At 44.5% G+C, this 25,688-nt stretch overlaps 1 protein-coding gene across 2 annotated transcripts in view; it reads right to left on the bottom strand.

Annotated features, from left to right (window-relative positions):
* The window catches only part of LOC147706905 (epoxide hydrolase 1-like), a 289,615-nt gene that overhangs the window by 163,250 nt on the left and 100,677 nt on the right, over positions 1-25,688 (bottom strand). The window contains exon 2 of one of the 2 annotated variants that reach the window (XM_086926163.1): positions 11,575-11,653. The exons of the other annotated variant lie outside the window; for it this stretch is intronic. The gene's annotated coding sequence lies outside the window, so the exon portion shown is untranslated. The remainder of the gene's footprint in view (positions 1-11,574; positions 11,654-25,688) is intronic. 2 annotated transcript variants of the gene reach the window in all.

Raw genomic sequence — 25,688 nt, 5'->3', positions numbered from 1 at the left:
ATTCCTACACAGCACCTCAAAACTCTGCGGTTTTACAGCATTTACTTCAGCTGTGCATTTAGAAGTGCAGTAAGTGTGGTAAGGTAATTTATGGTGCAATGTATTCTTCACTGGGTGTTCGTATCACATTTGCGTTCCCTAGCCTCATGAGGAAACACCTAACAACCGGTCACTCGATGGCTAAATACATACATTTGCACATTTCCATATTTGTAGGCGTCATCTGCCAGTGGAAGGATTGGCCTATCCAGATTGTCTGAATGGAAGAGTCCTCATTACCACCAACCTCTCCCCCACCGGCCCAACTACAGCCTCATCACGCTACCATTCGTGTCAGATTTACTCACGCCTTCTCAATCACTCGCCACAGACGTGGCAGAGCGCCCTGTCCGTCACACCCTCAGTCCACCGGCATCAGTAGGAGTCGGGCGGGCCGTCAGGTTTCCAACAGGGTCGTCCCCACTGGCTCTGACGTCAGAAACCTACAGGGACGGTTGATGGAGTCGGGGCTATTGCTATAACATTGGACTACCTGCCCATATCGAGGAGGCAGTTTGATGTAGGTTTGTTTCTGTTCTGGACAGCCAGAAAAAACATGGCAGTCCAGGTCAGAAAAAAAAGAATAACTACTAAGGCCGCCCCCTTACCTGCTCAAAATAAGATGCAACAAAGAACAGAAAGGCTAACTCTATTCAGTGAGATGGGCTGGGAAAAGAAATCTCAGACGAGGGGTCCAAAACATGTACTCGCTATGGCAGTTTGCCCTTTTCATTTAGTTTGTTGTTCAGCTTCTGAGATGTTCAAACTATAAACTCCAAATTAATTTCTTCTCTCATTGGTAAAGGGGAGAGTGCAAAATGTAAATAAGTGCGACAAAGCAGAATGGGCAGTGATACCTGGCTGCATAGAAACTGAATGTCAACATAAGATTCCTCGGGAGCAAGATAATGGATAAAACTCAAACTAGATAAACAGAATTATATGCAAATGTAAATGCTGCCATGCTACATTTCAAGACTTTACTGGAAAAAAAGACAGACAAGTGAACCCCTCTGTATTCCCTTCAATACCTATTGTTTTGGAAAGCCCACAATTCCAGGCTATCTAATAGCATGCCAATCTGCTGCTGAGGGCCATAACAGTAATTTAAGACCCTGAACCTGAATGATAGGCTTGATCTGCAGACAGACCGTCTATTCCAGTCATTATTGTCCCGAGACACTCAATTTTCTTCAATGGAGCTCCCAACATTCCAGTATTCTAATATTAAGCAGGTGTTTTGCCTCCTGAAACCATGGCATATTTTTTTTCTCAACCTGCACATTAGACCCTTAACAGAGAGCAGTTGTGTAGCAAAAGATGAGGCCAGTTAAGGCAGAGAGCCACATCTGACTTGGCAATCGCAGAAAAATAGCATCTGTTGGAGTGTTTGCATACAGTCACCGGAGTTGAAAACATATTTTTAGATTTGCCTATAACTTTTGATCCCATGGATGGATTTACACCAAAACTGACAATCACTTGGAGTCAGCTACGGTCTGGCATGCCAATGTTTATGAAGATCTGTGCAGGGGGGTAATGTAAAGGGGGAGCGGGGTGAAAAATGGGTATATTTTCCGATTTCAGCACCTATACAAAATCTCCCTTGCAGCTACAGTAAAAACGCTGAACGGATTTATGTCAAATGTGGCATTAAAGTAGAACTTTACTCATAACGTGTCCTTTTATTGGTTCAGTGTATATTCGTGTAGTAGTTTCACATATATAGGCATTTAAAAAGGTTGACAAGCAGGCTTTAACAGGTTAACACTTCTGGATATCTCGGTCAATTAAAATATTTATTCTGAAAATCTTAAAGCCGGTCAATAAGATTCAGAAATAAGTTCATTCCGTTAAAGCATATTACCATAAAACACGACAACAATATAAAAAAGTAACAAACGATATTCTTAGAACCGTACATCATCACGTGTGCCAAAAGACTTGCTGTGCGTGCCCGCTGCAGCTAAAAACACAACTCACAGATCAGCAGACTAATGGATTGTCAAGTAGTTGTGAACATAATAATGCTAGTCTGCAACTCTTAAACCAACAAAGAAAATAAAAATGGTGTAGGAATAACTTTAAAAAATGCAAAGATAAAGGAAGTGCTTTGGCGTTTGAATAGATTAACAAGGAGAGGGACAGAAAACATCATAGGAAAAGAAAGTTTATAGAACCCATCCTCAGTCTTGATAATAACCAACAATTATGAGGTGAAAAGACAAAATAGGGGTCCAGACATGGAACGGTCTTCAGTAACAAGTGGGACCTAAGACGGGGTGTAGTGAGTTCATCATATTCTCTATTCAGAGTGAAACAGATTCAATTCCTTTTGCACCCAGGTCCGAACTTTGGACTGAAGGGCCTTGAGATGTGTAAACATTTCCGGTCTCCCTATAATGGCCAAACTTTCTTACAAATTTAAAATAGTGCATTCAAGAGATCCATCAAGCTTCACATAGTACTTCATAATTTCCCTGTTTAATTCAGTTGCCAAGAAACACCAGACCGAGATCCAGACAAGTAAAGGGGTAGCGCGGAGATGTCCTTCCAAAAATGTCATACCTAATTCACGGAGACAAACAATAATGAAATGTCCTCAGCAAGACCCAGTAGGTTCTTGCAAAAATTACTTTTAAGCAATCTGCAGGCTGATGACCTCTTCATAGGCCCAGGTGCCAGCGCCATAACTAGCTTTAGAAATGAACTTACTATAGTAAATGTCAATAAGGAACTTTATTGATTCGTTGCCCAGTTTAAATTGAGTTTTCCTGGTTTTCAACAATTCAGACCAGGTGCCTGAACTATTAAAACCAAGACCAAGTTAGCTGAAAAACTTGGCATTGCTTATTTTATGGATATGGACAATGAAATGTCTGGGTCTTGATCTCTAAGGGCCCAACATCATAATGTCGGACTTTGAAAAGCAGTTTTTTAGATTTAGATCTAGAACCTTCATGAAACTGACATAGCCCCCCAAAACTCTCTGGAGGACACCTGCGGTCTTTGATAAAGTATGGTGTCATCATCACAAAGCAGGACTGAATTGTCTTTATTGCAGATTTTTGGGGTATCCAGAATCATATTTTTCAAATTCCTCTTCAGCCCATTGGTGTAAAGTACAAAGCAGAGGGAGTGGGACAGGGACATGGCCTGTCTGAACATTCTCCATTTGCCCCATGCCAAACTCTGGCAAATAAATTCAGGTGGAGACGCAGCAGTAAGTATTTGATGTCAATGTCCACTGTTGCCATTATGGACCACAGATTGGCCCTTCTGATACAAAGGTCTAGCTTAGGTCTCCATAAATTATTATTATTATTATTATTATTGGGCATTTGTAAAGCGCCTGGCTACGCCACTGGCGTGTCCCCGCGCTATGGTAAGTGATGTGGCTGCCCCTACCCCCTCCCACTGAAGGCTACCTGTTGAAAAGGTGGGTTTTAAGCTTTTTTCTGAACAGGGCTTCAGAAGGTTCTAGCCGCAGTTCTGAAGGTAGGGCGTTCCAACATCTGGGAGCGAGGTATCTAAAAGATCTTCCTCCCATTCGCGCCTTCCTTACTCTGGGGACCTTTAGCAGCCCAATCTGCGAGGATCGTAGATTACGTGTGGGCTCATAGTAGGTCACCAGACTCTGGAGAGGAGCCGGGGCTGTACCGCTCAAAATGCGGTGGCATGTGGAGAGGGCTTTGAACTCTACCCTCTTCTCCACAGGGAGCCAGTGAAGGGCTTGTAGGGCTGGTTTGGAGGGTGACCTCCTAGGGAGCCTGAGGACAAGCCGCGCTGCGGCATTTTGGAGCACCTGCAGGCGGCCCATGACCTTGCCCGTGGCGCCCAGATATAGAAGGTTCCCATCATCAAGACGCGATGTGACCAGGGCGTGCACCAGCGTCCTTCGAGCAGAAATAGGAAGAAGATCTAAGACTTTCCTTAAGGCTCTCAGAACACCGAAACACACCCTCGTCACTCGGCTGATCTGGGGACCAAAGGCAAGGTCCTTATCCAGCCACACGCCAAGGTTCCTGGCCTCACGGCACGGAACGGGGACCTCTCCCAAGCAAGGCGGCCACCACGCCGACGTCCACGCAGATGGCCCTCCCCCCACCACGAGCACCTCAGTCTTGCTACCGTTCAGCTTTAAACAGTTTGCGGACATCCAGGCAGCAAGATATTTCATGCAGTTCCTGAAGATGTCCGCTGCAAGGTCGGGTGCCCGCGATAAGGAGATGACCAGCTGCGTGTCGTCGGCGTAGGACACCTGGCGAAGTCCGTGGCCCTCCACGATGGCTGCCAGGGGGGAGACATAGATATTGAATAAGGTCGGGCTCTGGGACGAGCCCTGAGGCACGCCCTGGCCCAACTCAATCTCCCTCTAATAGCAGTCACCCAGTCTGACCTGAAAACAACAGTCAGACAGGAAGGACCCGATCCAGCCAAGCGCTGCACCTGTGATCCCACCTTCATTCAGACACTGTAGCAAGGTGGAATGTGCTACAGTGTCGAATGCCGTGCTTAGATCGAGTAGGATCAAAGCCATGGTTTGGCTCTTGTCCACACTCTGTCGTAGCGTTTCAACCGCCACGAGAAGTGCCGATTCCGTCGAGTGACGGGGGCGGAAGCCAAATTGCGAGTCATGGAGTAGCGAGACCTCCTCCACGAACTGCATAAGTTGTAAGTTGGCTATCTTTTCCGCCACTTTAGCCATGTAGGGCAGGAGGGAGATTGGGCGAAGATTATCGAGTTTTTCAAAACTTACATTGGCTTTCTTCTGCAGGGGAAGTACAACTGCTTGCTTCCAAGCCTTGGGGACACTCTGGGACTTGAAGGAGATGTCTAATAGGTGGCGAACATAAGGTTCAAGTACAGGCAGACTGCCCTTCAATCGACTAGGAGTAGTCGGGTCTCTTGGGGAGCCGGATTTTATCGACCCACAAATGCGGAGAAGTATCTCAGTAGGAGGGGTGATGAAGGTGGTTAATCGTTGTTCCCCTAGAGTTTTAGTGGATGCTGGGTGTGAAGGGCTATTGTCTGCCTTCTGGGGGAAGGAATTATAAATGTTAATCACCTTATTTGCAAAGAACTCTGCAATACGGTCACAGCCCTCCGCGGTGCAGAGTTTCTTGGGCACCACCGCGGGCTTCAATATCGCAATGGATTTGTAGATTGAGAAGAGTTCCTTGGTGGACTGTTTAGCTTCTTCAATCAATGATAAATACAGGAAGCCACCTGTAGCCACAGGGAATGTATCTGTTCAATAGATGTAAATTAAGTCGGTTCATCCTAAGCCCTTCTCTAAAACCATACTGTCTCTCCCTCCGAAACGTTCTTTACTTTCACCCAAGTAACCAGTCTCTCCATAATATCACGGCTAACAATTTTTACAATTGAGCGACTCGAGGAAATGGGGAGGTAGCATCTCTGACTCCTCCTGCCCCATCACCCTTTTTAATGATCAGGATAATAAACAACCCTGGTCAGTTTTTTGGAAGAACTGAATTACTGGCTGAATTCAAAACATTTGTACGAGTTGGACTCCATCTGGCCAGAGCTTTGCTAGAAGGGCTATCGGCCATTGGTTTTGGTGACGGCCCGAACATCTGAGGAAATATTCCCACTGTTAACCACAATTTGTGGGTCATTAAAAGACAAACTGGAATGAAAACATCAGAGGTTGGCTGCCAGTGTGGGTTGGGGAAAAGGTCAGGACAAAGGCCCCACCCTTTGACCAGCTCTACTGTGCACGGTCAAAGGCCCTGCACAGAAGGGGGTGCAAATTAAGCAGCAGGTGTTAGCTGCCCACCACCTCAGAGGGGCTGAAGGCTATGTACGGCAGGGGTTGGTCAATCGGGGTGAGTTTAGCGAGGGACCTGGCCATTCCCTTTAACCAGCCCCTGATGCACACAGCTGAAGGCTGTCTAGGGTGGAATGAGTTTGGTGCCTGTAGCCAACCCGACTTATGCATGTGCAAAGACTATGCAGGGGCTGGAATTTAAGTAGGTCCTAAACAAAAGTTGAAAAAAGAGTTACGTTTCTGACTCGTATGTACATAACCACTGAAACTCACCAGTTATGGTTAGCAACTGATGCTGTTCACATTCTCAGAACAACAATTTGACAAAGGTGCAACAACAAGCAAGAGAGCAATTAAAAGGACAAGGTGGTGGCAGAATGAGATATGGTGCGTGTTGCCAACCATAATTGGTGAATTTCAGTTGGTTTGTAAGTTTCAGTACGAACCACTTTGTCATTTTAACTGTAATTTTTGCAGTGACATATATATCTATATATTTTTCCTCTCACACTCGCAAACTGAAGAAAGCGGGCACTCCAGATAGAGTGTTTATCAAGTTTCCGTTTATTTACAGCAGATTTAAAACACTGACGCGTTTCCGCTTCCGTAAGCCTTTCTCAAAGTGTACAAGCCCCACCACCTCTGAAGTATCATATATAGCGATCTACATAGACATGGAGAACATACTTTCATAGATCATGTCTCCCGCTTAATGCTGGAAGACAGATTCTTAAGGGTAACCACACTACATACTATTTAAAAACATTGTTACAAATCAAAAGGAAACTGTTATACAAAAAACACCGGCTAAAACCAAAAAGATAAATCGGTAAATACTCCAATACGTCAAATTACCTTAATTTTTCTAAATAATATATATAATCAGCCATTTTTAAAAATTCTCTCTCGCATGCACCTAATGTGCAACTCATACTTCGAGATGTGGTTAATTGCTGGTGACATTTTAACCCACTCTCGGAGTGGCAGAGGCATAACAATTTAATACCGGGGCAGTGCCCGTTTCCATGTGCAACCCCTCAGTTATATAGCACCAAATGCCCTTCTTAATTTTAGAGAGAACCCTTAATTCAGTGTTACTCTGACTTCATAATGCTCAAAGAATCAAAACTAGGAAGGCGTGAATTCAGAATTTCAGTTATGTGCATATATCACAATTACCACAATGGCATGGATATATTAAATGAAAATACAACATTTCACCCAGCATCAGAAGGTAATGTGGAAATGTCGCAAGTGTAACAACAATATCACTAACAGGCATCATAGAATATATAATATGGAAATGAAGGTGAGATTCAAAAATCGAATCTCATACAAATATTGCAATCACTATAACAGCATGGATATATAAAATACAAATATATCTTTACACCCAACAGCATCAACAATGTGCAAGTTACGCAATCATAGCAGCAGCATCGGTCAATCCCATATGCACATGGTAAATTGTAAATTGTTGTGTCTTGTAAAGCGCACTGCTACCCGGAGGCCTCGTAGCGCTATAGACCGCTGGGGAACCCGTCCTGGCTTTCCCTGTGAGATAGTCCCTCCTGGGGGTCTCCAAGGTGAAACCAGGCATCCCCGGCGTTTGTGTGGGGCCGTTGTGGAGATGAGGCAAGCTAATGCCCAGAGTTGCCGAGTGTGCTCCCTGGTCGGAGTAGGCACCGATGCGAGAATTATCAGTCCGCTGATCCTGGTCCAAGACCCTGCCGCGTCGGGAATCGAACCCTGGTCCCGGGCCGTTCTCTGCACTCGGGTCTGCCGCCTCTAACCAGTGAGCCACACCTCTCCACAACACCAAATATTGAGCAAATATCACAGTTACAGTAGAAATACATATAAATTGAGTGCAAAGGCATCCATTAGTTTTTTTAGTTCATTCCTTCTCTAACATTTGTAAATATGACAAATATATCAATCACACAGGTAAATCAGTTCTCATCCAAATGTTACTGCAGTGCTAAAAGGGAATGTTTGGTCAAAGTTTTCACCCAACATGTACTTCCATCTCCTCATCTCTATTCAGTCCTGCTGGAAACTTTGTGTGCAGATCCAAAATATACCTCAACTCTAAAAGTCTCAGTTGCATCACTCTATCGCCACCTTTCACATGGATTGATACCATATCTATAGCAAAAAAATACAAGCTTCCCCAGATCGCTGTTATGTGTTTCATAAAAATGTTTAACTACTGGGTATGTAAAATCAGCACTTCTCATTTCCCCATTGGTGTCCCAATATCCGCTTACACAAGGGAAAAATAGTGCTTTTCACACACATTAGAGAACATGGGTGGACTAACACACACGGTGATCCGAGCCACAGTTGTAAAAATGTTCTATTTTGTTTGGTAGCCATCTGAGGTATTATATTACACCATGTTCGGATAGTTTTACAAGCCTTACAATGGCCATAATAAAAAAAACCTTTAGCCTTTGAGAAACTTATCTGGTTTGCAGGATCTAGTGTAATAGCTGTGTGTTAATTCAACACTAAATGTCCGCCCTTGCCTGTATGTTATTAGGGGAGTTGCAGGTAGTTGTTGACCTATTACTGCCTTACTCTCCACAATAGACCAATGGTTGCAAATCACATTTCTTACTTTGTGTGACATGGAATTATAACATGTGATAAGCCATATTTTTTGATCTTTTTTTCTCCAGTTTACAATTGGGATACAAGAGCTGGTCTCTCGTCAGAGCTTCAGCTTTTTTTGCTGCTGTATTTAATACCTTTGATAAGTTATCCCTGGTTTTGAATATTCCTTTTATTTGTGACATCTGTCTAATGAAGCCTGACTCCAGACTATAGATTTTTCTCAGTATCAAAGTTTCTCAATAGGGTATAGTCTCTTTCAAATTCTTTGGGTGTTGACTTTTAAAGTTTAATGTGCTATTACTAGTACTTTTCTGATGACCTGAGGTATGATTTCTACTTTCCTGTACCTTCAATGTTGTATTCAGGAATGTCATTTCAACCGCACTTATGTTTAGCGTAAATCTCAAATTGTATGGGTTATATTCAGCCTAGTCACATACACGCATGCTTTTTCTTGTGTGCCATTCCACAAATGGAATAAGTTGTCAATGTAACAGGTCCATATTAAAACATTTGCACAAACTCCTGGTGATCATCCGCCCAGGCCAACTACTTCTTCCACCAGCCCATCACTAAATTGGCAAAGCTGGGGGCGAAGCAGGTGTCCATCGCAGTATCAACTTTCTGACAATGAAAGATACTATCCTGCACATATATGTTCTCCTTCAGGCTTGTCTGAATCATGTGGATCAACATCCTGTTATGTTCTAAATAACAGGCAGGTCTTGTTTTAAAGAAATGTTCACATGCATACATTCCAAAGTTATGGTAAATACTCATAAAAAGAGACCACATCTAATGTAATCATCAAGTAGAATCCCACCTATACCAAATAATAGATTTTAGCCAGTAAATCCCCACTGTCCTTTACAATACTATGGGAGTCTTCACAAAAGGGAATAAAAAGGTGTTGATGGAAATTGCAGTATTTTCTAAAAAGCTTTAATGTAAGGAGACTATTGGACCCCCAGGAGGTTAAATGATATATATACACACACACAAAACAAAGGTTAAGGTGTTTGGAAAAACAAAAGTTAAAGGGACATTCTAGTTAGGTGAAAATATCAGTAAAAGCATACTGTTTTAAACAAAAAAAAAACAACTGAAATTCACCAAATACAGTTATCTCAAGTAACTACACCTTGTGCCCTAAAGTAACTATAATGCACCCCCAACCATGCACAGTGTTATCATCAACTATGTCATTTCATATGTAGTAGTGTTATTATCAATGAGGTCATAAAGGATTTCATGAGTTATATTAAATATGAGGTAATTTGCAGTGCATGACAAGGGCGAAATTCAGCTTGTGCCATGGGTGCCCCGGTACCCACCCGGGGCACCACACATTTAAAAAACGTTTTACACAAGTCGGGGGCCATGGGGGACGCATGCCCATTCCTTAAATTTCAAAACCTGCCCAGCAATGGGGTCCCCAGGGATTGAGGGGGGAGGGAGGGTCTTACTACTCTTCCCTAAACAAAAAAAACAAAAAAATACAGTATGTTAATCCCCCGGGTCCTGGGCCACCCTAATGGGTTTATGTTAGAGAGAGCCATAGCCTGCCATTTTCTTTTAGATCAAGTTCACGGATCTGTGGAGGAATCCCAGATCACAAAACAAATTACATTTTTGATCCTAAGGGGGCATGGTATCCCTACCGTGCCTCTGCTTTATTTTATTTTTTACTTTTTATCAGGACAGGCAACTGAGTCCCTGAGTCCTATAGCGGCTGCCATCACATCTTTGTTGATGTGGGGCAGTCAATCAGATCTTATCTCTAAATCTGTTGGCTCCACGGATTCTCTGCGGCAGGGGCGGCTCCTACATAATGGTGGAGGAGCACCGTCTCACTGCTAAGTCAGCCAGCAAAAAATAAAATGACGACAAAACGATATTATAATTTTATTTTCCACTGACTGAGCCATGGAATTGAGGGTGGGGCGGGGCCCGACCATGGCAGCGATAAGTGATGGGCACTGTAAGTGTGCATGATGGTTTGGCCGGCCATCTTAGGACCGCCAAACTGACATGCACACTTGCATTTCTCCAACCCAGCTGTGTTGCACAGCCAGGTGGAGAAGTGGCACAGGTTCCCTGTGCCTGAGCAGGTATAAGACCAGCCCGCTATGGCCAATCTTGGAGCTTCCCTCATCCTTGGTAAAGCATGAGAGCTGCGTCTGGATTGGGTGGGGAGCCTGTGCTTTGAGCCCAGTGACTGCCAGGAGGAGAGGAGTAGCAAGGCAACCGGCTGTGCCAGCAACAGGTATTTTTTTTTATTATTCCCCTAATACCCCCCCGCTCCCTTTAGATTTGCTGCAGCCACCACTGGTGAAATATCCAATTTTTACTAACCAACATTTCTCAAAAACTACAGCATGGATTAACACCAAATAACACAAAGCATGCTTTCTGGACCAAGATTTTCCTACCAAATTTGGTGAAATTCTGTTCAGTAGTTTTTGCGGTATCTATCTTTAATTTTCCTATGGAAAATTGCATGGGGCAAACACTTTGTGGGACTTCCCCCTTTTTTGCAACCCCCGCTTGACGGATCACTCCAAAACTTTCCAGGAGAGAGCTGAAGTTGAGACATTTATTTGGAAAGTTTTTGAAGATTGTCAAAGTCAGAAGCAAACCCCAAAAAATCAATTTCCTATGGAAATGTGGTCCTATCAACAACTACCTAGTTATGTTTACTTCATGTTTAGATGCTTTTATTGCACAAAATACAATGTTATCAAAATCCAGATTTACAAGCGAACTGGAAAATGTTTCACAGTTCCATATATGGGTTTCATTATCATAATGACAGTCCCGGAAAATATTTCACAGTTCCATATATGGGTTTCATTATCATAATGACAGTCCCCAAAAAACTTGTGCATGTACTTAACAGAAGTACATTTTAACATTGCAAGTTCACGACACAAAGATTATTCTGTGAGTAAGTATGGTTTACTCTCATCTTACACTTGAATTTCCATAGAACGAAGAATTGTGAATAAAGTACTCAAAATCCACAATGAACCGATGATGTTCTTAAACAAGAAGAGGTCACGCAAGATGATTTTACAATGTAAATCAGACTACACACAAGCCATGCTCACCACAAGACTTACCCTGGCTAGAAGAGATCTACAAAAACAGCCCGCTGCCGCCCCTTCTCAGCTCAAGACTGGCTCCACTCGGTCCCAGACTCTGAAAAAAAGGGTGGACAGATCAATAGTGTTATCACAAACTTAACAAGATTTGTCAAGCATGGGAATTTTATCTAAATACTGGAGGTTGAACAGTGATAAAATGATTTGGAGTCTCTGCCTGGTGGACCTACTTTGAACAGCTCCAACCTTTGTAACCAAATCACGTGGGCTTGGTTTGATCTTTTATTGAACATGTGATAAAGAAAAGTGTTTGTTCTGGCAACTGTTCTAATGCTAGTTGGACATTTACTGCCTAGAAAGGTATCATAAAAAGATACCAACAGAAAAAATGATGTAGTGTTACTACTAAACTTCAAAGTTGTAAATGATACACATACATAGGGTGCAAAAAAAACAAAGGCAATAAAGAAATACGTTAAAAAAAGTGTTACTACTACACTGGATTGATTCTACTCTTTATATGAATGACTCAGGCCTAGGTTTACTAAGAGTTCACACAATGCAGGGCAGCAAGCAACGTCGCTGCGTTAAGTGAACCAGAGAGAGCAGAACTGAATGGTGCAATTCTGGCCTCTCCATGCACTGAGGCAGTTTGTGCAGACGAGTGCCAACACAGGCTGCACAAACAAGGGTGCCTGCGTTGTGGTCTGCATAGTTTTTGTGCAGGATGGAGTGGCTCCTTGCACAAAAACTATGCTTTAACACTATTCCCTGTATGAATGTGTGCTGCAAAATGCAACCCATAAATGGAATTAAAGATATTTCTCCATGTTACGCCAGCCGCAGCTGGCGCAGGATTTTGGCATAAATCCATGTCTACAAGTCTTAGTACATATGGATTTGCGTCAAAATCCTTGGATGATACATGGAAACGCCCATGCACCGCCTAAAGAACGCCTCCCTTACAGAAAATAACACAAGGCAATGAATTAAGCTGTGATGTGCTACCTTTTGTTACAAACCAATGCAAATCACCATTTGCAAGGACAGGGTGGCACAGAAATACATGCTGACGAACGAGATCAACATGGGAGGTGGTGGCACAGAGGCACAAGGGCAGGAGAAAGCAACATGTTAATGGTGCCCAGTAGCTGGTCAGGGCGGGCTGTAGCATGGTGGGGGAAGGGAGCAATATGGCGGACAGCGGGGGACACAGAAGCAAGCACAGGTGAACAAGTGCAATTTGTTGACCTGGGGACCCCGGAAGTACATGGGGTGGGGCCAGAGGCACACGGTTGAAAGCGACAAGGGGGTTGGGGGACAAAAGTACACAGGTAAAAGAGCGCGATACACATCGGAGCGCAAGGACAAGGGAGATGAACCACATGAGGGAGACAGCTTACAAACAAATGCACTCATGGCGTGCTTCAACAAAAATAAACAAAAGTAGCTTCCAGGATGCAAGCAGCAGAAGGACAAAACTACTGGGGCGTGTTCCAGGGGAGGTTCAAGCACAAACAGAGGAAGTGACGTTCACACACGCTGCAAGCAAATGAGTGATGATGAAGCCAAACAATGATAAGCAATGGGCGGGATTCTAAGCTCACAAAATGTTTCACAAGTAACAGAGTATGTATGCTCTGTTGCAGGCGAGCCCTAATACATGGACAGAGGCATTCCAAATTTCTAAAATACAAACATAAATCTTAAAAAACTGGGCAGTCTCATTTTTATGGAAGCATGTATATAGTAATAATCCACTGTGCTTTGGCAGGATGCATTGGCAATTCATGTCAGGACTCCTGAAGGTTGAGCATCCAACTGGAACGTTATCTTTCACATGTGAATCTGTAGGTTTATAGGTTTTTTTATTAACTGTACAATTAATTAAAATCTTTACAGTAAAAGAGAAAGTACAAAGATCAGTAATACTATTAAAAAAAAAAAACTTTCTTTCATGTTTAAAAGAAAAAAAGAGTAGAGGAGTGTTCCTATGCTGATTAGGATAATGGTATATAAGGAGAGAACAATATGGGTAGAGAGGAATGCAACTCCCACAGTCTTAGTCCCATTGATTAGGAGTTCCCAGCATTTGTGCTGGGTCGGATAAGTCTTTGCATTATTGGTTACGAGGGCGAGCAGGTGGCTTTTTCGGTGGAACAACGGGTCTGGTTCAGTTCAGCTCATGTCAGTTCTTGTTGTGGTGAGTATCCTAGATGAAGAGATACTCTCCTTATGAGTTTTCAGTGCTAAACTAATTTGGTGGACAAATTTCGCTGATCTCGCTAGGAACATGGTGTTAGTGGTTGACAAGCACAGGGCTGATGCTTCTGAGCATGTTGTTATGCTCTGATTAAGGCAGATCGGGCGCAGCAGTCACCGACGTTCGCTCTTGAAATGAGGACAGCAGCAAAGAAGGTGCAGCCAGGATTCCCTTTTGTACGTACAAAGCCTGCAGGATGTGGAGACCCCTTTTTGGGCCCAAGCGGGGTTGAAATCAGCTATCCCGAGCGTGATCAGCCTCATGGATAGAATTTTACTTCGGGCATATGTTGTGATGGCCTCGCTTAGATATGGTTGTGCTTTGCCCACCGTATAGGAGTTGTTTAGGGGTTCCAGATTAGAGCTTCGACAAATGGATCTATGATCAAGTTCAAAGGAGATTTCATTCACTTGTTTGTTAATGGCTCTCTTCCAAAAATTCAGCGGGATGTCCTGCCGCGATAGATTTTCCTCTACTAACTTAAGGGCTTTAGTTGCTTTACCCAGCCTAATGTGCCATGTCGATGCTGGGTCTTCAAAGATGGGTCTCAGATGGTATTTTAGGGAATTAGCCGAGGCCTTTAATGTCCTTAGGTACAGTTTGATGAGCTCCCCCTGGCCGATCCCGTCTGGCCTTGCTAGGCCAAACTCCAGTCTCAGCCTGGTTCTCCTTGCAGACCATGGGATATGTAACACCGACTTATACGCCTTAATTTGGGCAGAGGTGAGAAGTGCGTCCAACTTCCCTGGAAATGCCAAGTGCCCGTAAGTGATTGAGATTGCGGGCAGAAGTTTTGCTCTTAAAGCTATCAAAATTGGGCTAGCGGAGGGACTGATCAGGTTCCGGTTTAGTTGTCTTAGCAGGTGTATTACCTTATTGGCTTTTGAGGCCAGATGATTGAGGTGGACATTTGCTTTGGCCCATTCCGAAAACCAAACCCCCAGGTAATTGTAAGAGGCCACAGAGTGTATTTGAGCGTTCCCCAACTGCCACTGTGCGTGCCGTTTATTACGGAACGGTCCGAAGATGATGACCTTGGTTTTCCCTTTGTTGACCGTCAGGCTGTTGGCAATGTTGAAACTGTTTAGGGCCGTTAGAGCTTTTTGTAAGCCTATCCTCGTATGATCCATGATGGCTGTATCGTCGGCGTACTGTAAAAGTGGTAGCCTTATGCTTCCTAGTCTGGGTGCTACTAAACTGGCACCTTTTAGGGCCTCTCCCAAATCCACAGTGTATAGATTAAATAGGAGGGGGGCCAGCACGCACCCTTGCTTCAGCCCGTTTGCTGTAGATATTTTGGGAGTGACAGTGTGTGTACTTGTTTTAACCCGCACCCAGGTGGCATCATAAAGTGCCATTATAGCCTTCAAAGTTTCGGTGTTATCCCCCATTTTTCTAACGTCCACCAAAGGCGTTTTCTGTCCACTTTGTCAAATGCTGTACTGTAGTCCACAAAGCAGCAGAATAGTGGGGGATGGTTCTTCTGGGTTGCCTTGGCTGAAAGATGTGCTAGCACCAGGACGTTGTCCATTGTAGAGGCCTTGGCCCTGAAACCAGTCTGATATGTTGGTATTATTTTTTCCTCTTCGGCCCATTTTCCAGATCGCTGAGTAATAGGTGTGAATATGCCTTGGCCTCCAAGTCGAGCAAGGCAATGAGCCTGTAATTCGAAGGCTCGGAGCGGTCGCTTTTTTTGAAAATGGGAAACGGTATGGAGCCCCTCCAAGAGTCGGGGATTATTGTGGTCTGGTAGGTGTAATTAAAAAGAGTGGAGTAAAAAGGGTCGCCCAGAACTCTGATGCCTGTTTAAAGACAGGCGCTGGAATCCCATTGGGCCCCGGCGCGCCGTCGTTCCTCATCCGCTTGATGGTATTGATGACCTGTCTGGTGTTTGTCCAGGTTGATGTAGTTGTGAAGGCGGCGACCTTGCGCAGGAGTCGTTTAAGTTCCCGGATATCCTGGGGGCAAGTTTTCCGATTCTTGAAGTGCACTTTTGTTGTTGGATTTTGTGATTTAGGATTGCCAAGTTTATTTTGTAGGTCCTCGATGATTTGCACCCATCCTGTTGTGGGGGGACCAAGTGCGAGCAGACTCCCTTGCTGTGTCTGACACAGCCATGATTGAAGTTTTCCCTCTGTCTTGTCTGTCCACTTGATTCTCCGCATGGCAGTGTGCGTCTCCTCCCCGCTTGACACCCCGATGGTGTGGTAGAGGGTGGCGGCCGATATGACCAGCTGGAATGATGCTTTTAATGGCCTGTGATCGCTGTCCTGTTGGTTCACGACTTCAAAGTCAATCATTCTATCCGCCAGTATTCCACTTATCAAGATGTAGTCAATTCTGGACAGGTTCCGGAAAGTGGGTTGTGGCTGCCATGTGCTTGAGCATAGTGTTTTCTGCGTATGAGTTGATGTCAGTTTGTAGCTGCAGAGGATGTCGCGGAGGTGGTCGCGCAGGGGAGCCGCCCTTCCTGAGCCTCGGGGAAGGGTTGCCAGGTTATCTAGGTCTTTTAAGTTGAAGTCCCCTGCTAAGATGACCTGATGTGTGTTGTATTTGTTTAACAAGTCCTCTAGGTTAGATGCCAGTGCCTCCAGGTGGTTTTTCATAAGGGTCTGTGCGGGGTTAATGTAGCAGTTTAATACAAGCAGATGTATTGGGTGGCTAGTGAGGCTCGGACCCCTTATCTGTAGCGCTTGTAGACCGACCGTGTTCACGTTGATGGGGGAAGCAGAGTGCTCACTCGTGTTTTATGAATATTGATAGTCGCCGGCTGAGAGGCCGAAAAGGTTCCTTTTCGTTGCTGGCACTTGGAACTCGTAATACCCAGCCAGGGGGGTGGAGGTCAAGGCCCAGGTTTCTTGGAGACAGATTATGTCCCCACATGCCAGGAACTGCTTCAAATTCTCATTGTTGCAGATTTTACTAACCCCTGCTATGTTCCAGGAGATTACTGAAAGTTCTGGTTTTGCAGTGGTGCCGAACCTGGCGTCCCTGCTGGATTGCCGACTGTTATGGCGGCTAGGAGTGCTGTATCATCTTGCTTCCTGGTCCCATTTGCTCAGGGAGGGGGGAGAGGTTATGTATGATTCGTTGATTGTTTTCATGTGAATCTGTATCTTTCTTCAATTTAGACCAACAGGGACCAGACTTATATGCTACCATATACTCCTGAGGCTTGAGCCGGGAGGATAGCTTTTTAAAATTGTGAACCGATCTATTTTTACTTTTATCCCGTGTGTCCGCTCCCTCCCCCCTACAATCTTTTAAAACTTGTGTTACTTGGCCTCATTAGCGCTGATTTCATTTGGCAGGCATAGAATATCGTCAGGCGTCCTACTTGCTGTCCTGGGGGCACGGTCGATTTAATGACCGGTTACAGGCAGGTGTAGGCGAACGCGAGAGTCAGGCAGCGGCCATATTGCTGTGGGCTCACGCTGCACGGCGCGCTACCGAGCGCTTAAAAGCAGGAAAGGCTCGTGAGGTTCCTTGATTGCTACCATATACTCCTGAGGCTTGAGCCGGGAGGATAGCTTTTTAAAATTGTGAACCGATCTATTTTTACTTTTATCCCGTGTGTCCGCTCCCTCCCCCCTACAATCTTTTAAAACTTGTGTTACTTGGCCTCATTAGCGCTGATTTCATTTGGCAGGCATAGAATATCGTCAGGCGTCCTACTTGCTGTCCTGGGGGCACGGTCGATTTAATGACCGGTTACAGGCAGGTGTAGGCGAACGCGAGAGTCAGGCAGCGGCCATATTGCTGTGGGCTCACGCTGCACGGCGCGCTACCGAGCGCTTAAAAGCAGGAAAGGCTCGTGAGGTTCCTTGATTGCTACCATATACTCCTGAGGCTTGAGCCGGGAGGATAGCTTTTTAAAATTGTGAACCGATCTATTTTTACTTTTATCCCGTGTGTCCGCTCCCTCCCCCCTACAATCTTTTAAAACTTGTGTTACTTGGCCTCATTAGCGCTGATTTCATTTGGCAGGCATAGAATATCGTCAGGCGTCCTACTTGCTGTCCTGGGGGCACGGTCGATTTAATGACCGGTTACAGGCAGGTGTAGGCGAACGCGAGAGTCAGGCAGCGGCCATATTGCTGTGGGCTCACGCTGCACGGCGCGCTACCGAGCGCTTAAAAGCAGGAAAGGCTCGTGAGGTTCCTTGATTGCTACCATATACTCCTGAGGCTTGAGCCGGGAGGATAGCTTTTTAAAATTGTGAACCGATCTATTTTTACTTTTATCCCGTGTGTCCGCTCCCTCCCCCCTACAATCTTTTAAAACTTGTGTTACTTGGCCTCATTAGCGCTGATTTCATTTGGCAGGCATAGAATATCGTCAGGCGTCCTACTTGCTGTCCTGGGGGCACGGTCGATTTAATGACCGGTTACAGGCAGGTGTAGGCGAACGCGAGAGTCAGGCAGCGGCCATATTGCTGTGGGCTCACGCTGCACGGCGCGCTACCGAGCGCTTAAAAGCAGGAAAGGCTCATGAGGTTCCTTGATTGCTACCATATACTCCTGAGGCTTGAGCCGGGAGGATAGCTTTTTAAAATTGTGAACCGATCTATTTTTACTTTTATCCCGTGTGTCCGCTCCCTCCCCCCTACAATCTTTTAAAACTTGTGTTACTTGGCCTCATTAGCGCTGATTTCATTTGGCAGGCATAGAATATCGTCAGGCGTCCTACTTGCTGTCCTGGGGGCACGGTCGATTTAATGACCGGTTACAGGCAGGTGTAGGCGAACGCGAGAGTCAGGCAGCGGCCATATTGCTGTGGGCTCACGCTGCACGGCGCGCTACCGAGCGCTTAAAAGCATACGTCCATGGCTCCGCGCAGCGGACGCGCATTGCGAGCGCGCCGGTCGCGCGCCGGAGTCAAGCCAGAGTCTTGCCCGTCTGCGCCCGTCCGCGAACGACCGGAGCGCGGGGCAGGACACTCTGGCTCCCCTACTACCAATATAGGCTCTGCTAAGATAGTGGACCAGTTGATACTACGCTACTCTAGCGCAACTCTACATAACTTAGGTAAGACCGCCAACAAACTGTGTTTACATACCTTTGACCCCAACTGTTTTCCGCAACATTGTCACATATGTAACCACTCCTTTAGCAAGGCTCCTCTACATAATGCCCCTACACTCAAACTCAAAATGTTGCTGTTAAATTGTAGATCGATGGTAAAACACAAGACGGAATTACGTGAGATATTACAGACACAAGATTATGATGTGCTGTTTCTCACAGAAACATGGTTAGACGATTCCTCAGCCCCTGACATCGTAGAGGCGATACCTCTGAGTTATAGCCTTTTAAGAATCGACAGACCCAAACAACGAGGAGGTGGAATAGCATTAATTTGCAAAAAGGATCTACAATGCACACTCACTCATACTGCTAATACTCAGAGTGAATGTGGGACCTTCGCAATAAAAGTGACCCCATTGATGACCATTACCGGTCTTCTCATATATCGTCCCCCTGGAAACGCAACTTCCTTCTGTAACCAGCTTATAGAATTAGCCACTCATTTAGCGATAAAACATCATAATTTTATGATTTTAGGTGATTTGAATCTTCATCTGGAAGATATCAATGCTAAAGAAGCCCAAATACTGAGAACTGCTTTAAAGGCGATAGGAGTAACACTGCTATCAAACTCCCCCACGCATCAACAGGGACATCTCCTTGACCCAGTCTTTTCTACCAGGGAGGACATTGAAATGCTCCCCCCTACACCGATTATATGGTCTGATCACCATCTGATTACTTTCTATATTCCCATTAACAAGAGTAAGCTAGCCCCCAACAAACCCATGTTCACAAAACGACGAAACTGGAAAAACTACACCCCGGAACGCATGGTCAGTGAATTACAGAAACACACTCCTCCAACAGGTCTTTCCTTACAAGATACTTGGAAGAACTATGAAACATGGCTGAGAAAGGCACTAGATACAATTGCACCGTGGACGTCCAAACCCCCCGTCAGAAGAACCAAATCTGAACCCTGGTATACGGAAAAATTAAAACTTGCGAAAACACACTGTAAAGCGATAGAACGCAAGTGGAGGAAAAATTACTCACCTGAGCTTAAGGAACTATATAAACTAGAGTTAAAATTATACCAGAAAATGGTCAGAGAGGAGAAAAGTTCCTTTTACCAGACAAGAATTGAAGAGGCAACTAACCCCATGAAAGAACTTTTTAGCATTTATAAGGAACTTACAAACACCACTACCTTAGATATGCAGGACACATATTCTGATGACATATGCGACCAGATAGCAGACTTCTTTGTCAATAAAGTCGAGAAAATACATGCAACTTTTTCAAATCATGTCACAGAAGGAAAAGAACCACTTCTTACCCAAAAAACCACTCTCACACGCTTCATTACTCCTGACAAAGAAAAGTTGATCAGCATTATCAATAGCATCCACTCAGGATCCCCAAATGATGTGTGTCCTTTAGGTAAAATCAAAGACATCATGAACAACGGTCTCATTGATCAAATCAGACACTTGATCACCTTGTCCTTCCAAGAATGCCACGTCCCAGAAGCATGGAAGACAGCACAAGTCATCCCTCTCAAAAAAAAACCAAACATTCCGGTTATTTGTATTTTGTATTTTGTAGGGGTATTTGTAAAGCGCGGCGTTCGCTCCGGAAGGAGCATCTTGGCGCTGAGAATCCTTGATGACCGGTCTGAGAACAGAGAGGGATTAGATGGCTGCTTTAGTGAGATCATCGGGGAGGCTGAAGATCCAAGTCTTCAGAACCTTTCTGAATGGTTTTTCTTGCGTTAGTTGCCTGAGGTGTTTGGGCAGATTGTTCCATGCTTTGGTGGCCAGGTGGCTTAAGGTTTTACCTCCCTTCGTCTTCAGATTATACTTTGCAGGCAGGATGAGGTTGTCCTGGGACGAACGGAGAGATCGCCTGGGGGTGTAGTGGGGAAAACGTCTGTGGAGGTATTTTGGACCGGAATTATTGAAAGCTCTGAAGGCGACGATTAGAATCTTGAATAAAATTCTCTTGTGGAGAGGTAGCCAGTGTAAGGATCGAAGGGCTGCGGAGATGGAAGCTCTGCGGGGCAGTTTGAGTACAAGTCGAGCAGCTGTATTGAGCACACTCTGAAGTTTCGCGAGAGTGCTCTTTTTTGCCCCTGCCAGTAAGCCGTTGCAGTAATCTAGTCGTGAAATTATAAGGGCTACTGTTACACTCTTTCTGGCGTCGAGTGGGAGGAAGTTGAAGAACTTTCTTAAGGATCTTATTGTCCCGAAGCATTTGCCGGCTACAGTCTTAGCATGTTGATCAAAGGAGAGATCTGAGTCGAAAATGACGCCTAAATTCCTGGTTACTCAATATCAAAATCTTAGACCCATCTCCCTCTTGCCACAATGCGCTAAGATTATAGAAAAAATAGTCAATAAACAACTGATGACTTTTCTTGAAGAAGAAAACATACTTCATCCAACACAATCTGGTTTTAGACCTGGATACTCCACGGAGTCTGCAGTTCTTTACTCCACGGAGTGCATTCGTAAGATGGTAGATGAAGGGGAGACAGCTGCACTTGTCATGCTTGACTTAAGTGCAGCTTTCGACACTGTGCTCCATGACACCCTGTTGTCCCGACTATCAGACATTGGAGTAAGGGATCATGCCCTTGCCTGGTTTAAATCTTTTCTCTCAAAAAGATCATTCCAAATACATTGCCCACCCTTCAAGTCATCTTCTCGCGACATCAGCTATGGGGTACCACAGGGCTCCAGTTTGAGCCCCACTTTGTTCAACATCTATATGGAACCCCTAGCTCGAGTCGTAGAGAATTTTGGGGTGGGCATTGTCAGTTACGCTGACGACACCCAGCTCATGTTCAAACTCACCCCAGACAGCGAAAAATTTGCCTCCAATTTTTCTAGCTGCATGGCAACGGTCGCCACCTGGATGGATAATAACTGCCTCCGGTTGAATGGCGACAAAACGGAGGTGCTAGTAGTAGGGAATAAAACCTCAATATGGTCTCAGGCTTGGTGGCCTACTACACTGGGCGATTGCCCCCACCCAGTCGAAACGGTCAAAAATCTAGGAATAATGATTGATTCAGATTTGTCGGGAAGAACACACGTCAATAAAATAATTGGTAAATGTATGGGCACGTTAAAAATCTTGCGTAAGACTATTGATCTTGTTCCCATTGAAGCAAGGAAAACGTTAGTGCATGCACTAATAACGCCCCACCCGGATTATGGAAACATTCTCCTTTTAGGTGCGAACCAAAAACAACTGCACCAGCTTCAATGCATTCAAAATGCGGCCGCCCGCATGGTGCTAGGTTTACCAAAAAGAACATCCGCTACAGCTACCTTGTCCAAGCTGCACTGGCTTCCAATGAGAGAAAGAATCAGATTTAAGGCTCTCTGCTATGCCCATAAAATTGCACACAACAAAGGTCCCACCTATTTGAGAAATCTTCTTACTATCCATCGTCCTACCAGAAATCTCAGATCCTCGGGTATGTCACAATTCAAACTTCCCCGGATCAATAGAGTAAGACTAGGTGGTCGCTCCTTTAGTTTTCTTGGAGCAAAGCATTGGAATGCCCTCCCGGCATAGCTGAGAATGGAACCATCAGAAATCCTCTTTAGAGCTAAATTAAAGACTCATCTCTTCCCCCGTTAACATCCCCCTTCTCACTGTTTCGGTGAGCTGTAAGGAGTTTCTGTTAGCAATTAGCGCGGGGATACACAGTTGTGCAGCCATGCGCTTTACAAAATGCTTTATTATTATTATTATTATTATATACGGCATCTTCAGCGGTGGCATTTTCTCAAAGAATCTGTGAAAACTATAATTTAGCTTAATGTGTCACCTTTTATGCTAAAACTCTTTATAAAAAAAAAAAAGAGGGGGGTGGGGGGTTTACGCTTTGGGCTTGCTTGCCAAAGTGAACACATATGCCTTGTTAGGTCTATTTAGTGAGGTCAGAGCGTATTGAACACTTAGCTATTGAAACTATTGATTGGAATTAAAACCAATAGTAGTACACCCTTTGCATTTTCATCACTGCAGTGTGCAGAATTTAAGCATCAGTAAACTTGCATTAATATAGTCTTACAGCCCACAGTAGCAGGCTAGATCAGCCCTTAAAGGCCCGCTCTTTTGTTAAAGGCTCAAGCCTTTAACAAAGAAGTGGGACTTTAATGACAGTATAGCCCAACTACAGAGGGCTATAAGACTATTAGAACATTCCGCTACTCTAGGGCAGAAGAATATAACGAAGACCTCACAGAGCCCGAGTGGATTGAGATCTGGCATCTCTGACTAGCAGACTTACTTTGAACTGTTCCAACTTTTGTAACCAAATGCCCTTGGGCTCCGTAAGGTTCTTGTTCAGAGCAACAGCTGTGAACGACAACTTTGGAATGTTGAAGCTCCGGGCTTCTACTGGCCATTAAAAGCCAGGAGCATTCCATTATTTTCAATTGAGCTCCCAACATTCCAATGTTATAATAGAATGTAGATCACTGAAAGATGGTGACATTTAGCAAAGTTCACCAGATGGTTTTAAAAGAACGCACATGACTAACAAGCTTCCCATACTGCAGAGCTCCTCGAAGATCACACCATAACCTAACCCTCGTTTTAACTTCAAGAACAGTATTCCTGTAAGAAGATCAGAGTCTGTCTTAACAGTGAACCCCACTTTGTATGAGGGTACACCTTCCCAGTGCAGGGAATTTGTGAGGCTACAATGTGTCTCTCCCAAATACTAGATGTGGGATTCATTGTCCTCAACTAAAGATTAGACACCTCTTTCACTCTGCCTTTGATCCATCCCATCAGTCATTTATTATATTGATTTATCAAGGAACAACCAAGCATTTTGATAAGCGTGCATTAGCAGTCAGTTCTGAGGGGAGTACAAAGAGAAGTCAATTACACTGGATGGCTAACTGATGCTGAACAATAACAGGAGAGTACATACATGCATAATTCACAAACATTAGCAGGCTTTCAAAGCCAGCCAGAATGTGGAGATATTGTTTCAGAAAATTCTTGCTGCATGAGCTGCTCCTTCGATGCCTGTCCGAAAAATCAGTGGTCCCAACTGAAAGGGTGCGGATGTGGATGGAGCACATATATTTTCAGATGTTGCAAAAAAAAACTTTTGTGGGCCGAATCTAGGTTCAAGTAGGCCTGTAACAATTTAGGATTTCCCAGAGGTAGTTCAGAAAGGAGTCGTTTATCCGCTTAAAATCTTTTTTTTTTTTTTAAAGACCTATAGCATGTAGTAATCTTATGTGGACAGTCGACCATCTAGATAAAGAGTTAAGAGCTTGGAGTGAGTCTGGTAAGATTATAGAGAGCCATTTAATGACTGTAGAGAGCCATGTAATGACATTAACAGCTTAGTCCAATGGAGTAAACAAACATAAAAAGAGATCTACCAGTAAAGGCTTACAGTAGTCAAATTCATGGATGATAAGTGAAGAAATCATTGTCCTGTTTGTATGAATGAACCGAATTTCCGTATTTTCAATAACTGATATCTAGAGGATGTCGGTGTTATTCGTGAACAATCCTATATTTATTGCAGCGTTGAAGTCGATTGAAAGTTTCTACCAAAGAATTTTGTAGTGATAATGTCAAGGGCTGCAAAACGATAGAGTAGGAGAGAGATAGGTGGTAAGGCTTCAGGAAAATTGATTATTTCTGTTTGGGCTGAATCAGCGTACACGAGCTGCCACCAACCAGTGGCGGTTGGTTATGGCAGTTAGAGATTTGCGTCCGGAGAGGAGGCGTGAAAGTAAAAAACAAGAGAGATTTAGGTATCCTCTGCACAGAGATGACCGGAAAAGCACAAATAAGTGATTATATTGCACTGGGATGATGTGTAGAGTGTGAAGAGGACCAAGGACGGAGCTTTGTGAGACATCAACTCTCAGTAGCTTGGGGAGAAGAAAGGTGGAAGAAGAAAGAAAGAGTGATGACTGTAATGATCAGAGGTTGTGAAGTTGGATACAGGAGTAAGAGTGTTTTGCATGGACTGTATCACCCTGACTCTAGATTGAAGGGGTACAACAGATTGTGAGTACTAAGGAAGGGGCAGTCCATTAAAAAGTAATGTTCTTTAGAAGACTGGAAACAATGAGGCAGGCCCATAGTTAGCTAGGGATGAAGTGGGACTTTCAGTGAGAGCAGCACCACTTCAGGTTGGACGCAATAAAGAGAGGCGCCAGAGTTAAAGTGGAACGCCAGGCATGATGGCACATAAGAGAAGTTCAGGGGTTTGATGATCTGGTGGCTGAACGGATCAAATGGTTAATTTGAAGAGCTGATAGATTTAAAATGGGAATTAACTCAACAGGGGGTGGGTGAGAGAAGGCAGAGTGACAGAGGGAGCGGATAAAATGGAAGCAATAGAAGATGAATGAAACGGCCAGGATATAATTTTTGTCAGGGTCACAAAAATGGATCCTACGATTAGGGAGTTTACTTCCGAACGCAATGCTCCATTAACAGAAATAAAGCCTCTATGTGCTTGGGCCCTTCTCTTCAGCAAAAATGACAGGATGACAGCACTGAGCACCCTTCTGTTTCTTCTCCATTCTTCAACAGTCACACACATTAAAATTAGTTCAAACTGCCTTGTTGCTGCACTGTGACATCACAGGAAGAGGTCTGTGCAGCTGAGGCCACGAGGCCAAAGCAGCACTAGAATGTTAACAGCTGTAATGAAACGGCACATTCACTCACATATTTTAAGAGGCCTCCAAGTGACATGCAGCTTCCAGCAAGTAAAACACGTCAGTGAATCTAATCCAAGACTAGGGGCACTCTTATTAGAAGGGTGACTTACCACT

Source organism: Lissotriton vulgaris, chromosome 6, assembly GCF_964263255.1.
Source record: "Lissotriton vulgaris chromosome 6, aLisVul1.2, whole genome shotgun sequence".
NCBI lineage: Eukaryota > Metazoa > Chordata > Amphibia > Caudata > Salamandridae > Lissotriton > Lissotriton vulgaris.
This window is presented reverse-complemented; position numbering and strand designations above follow the sequence as displayed.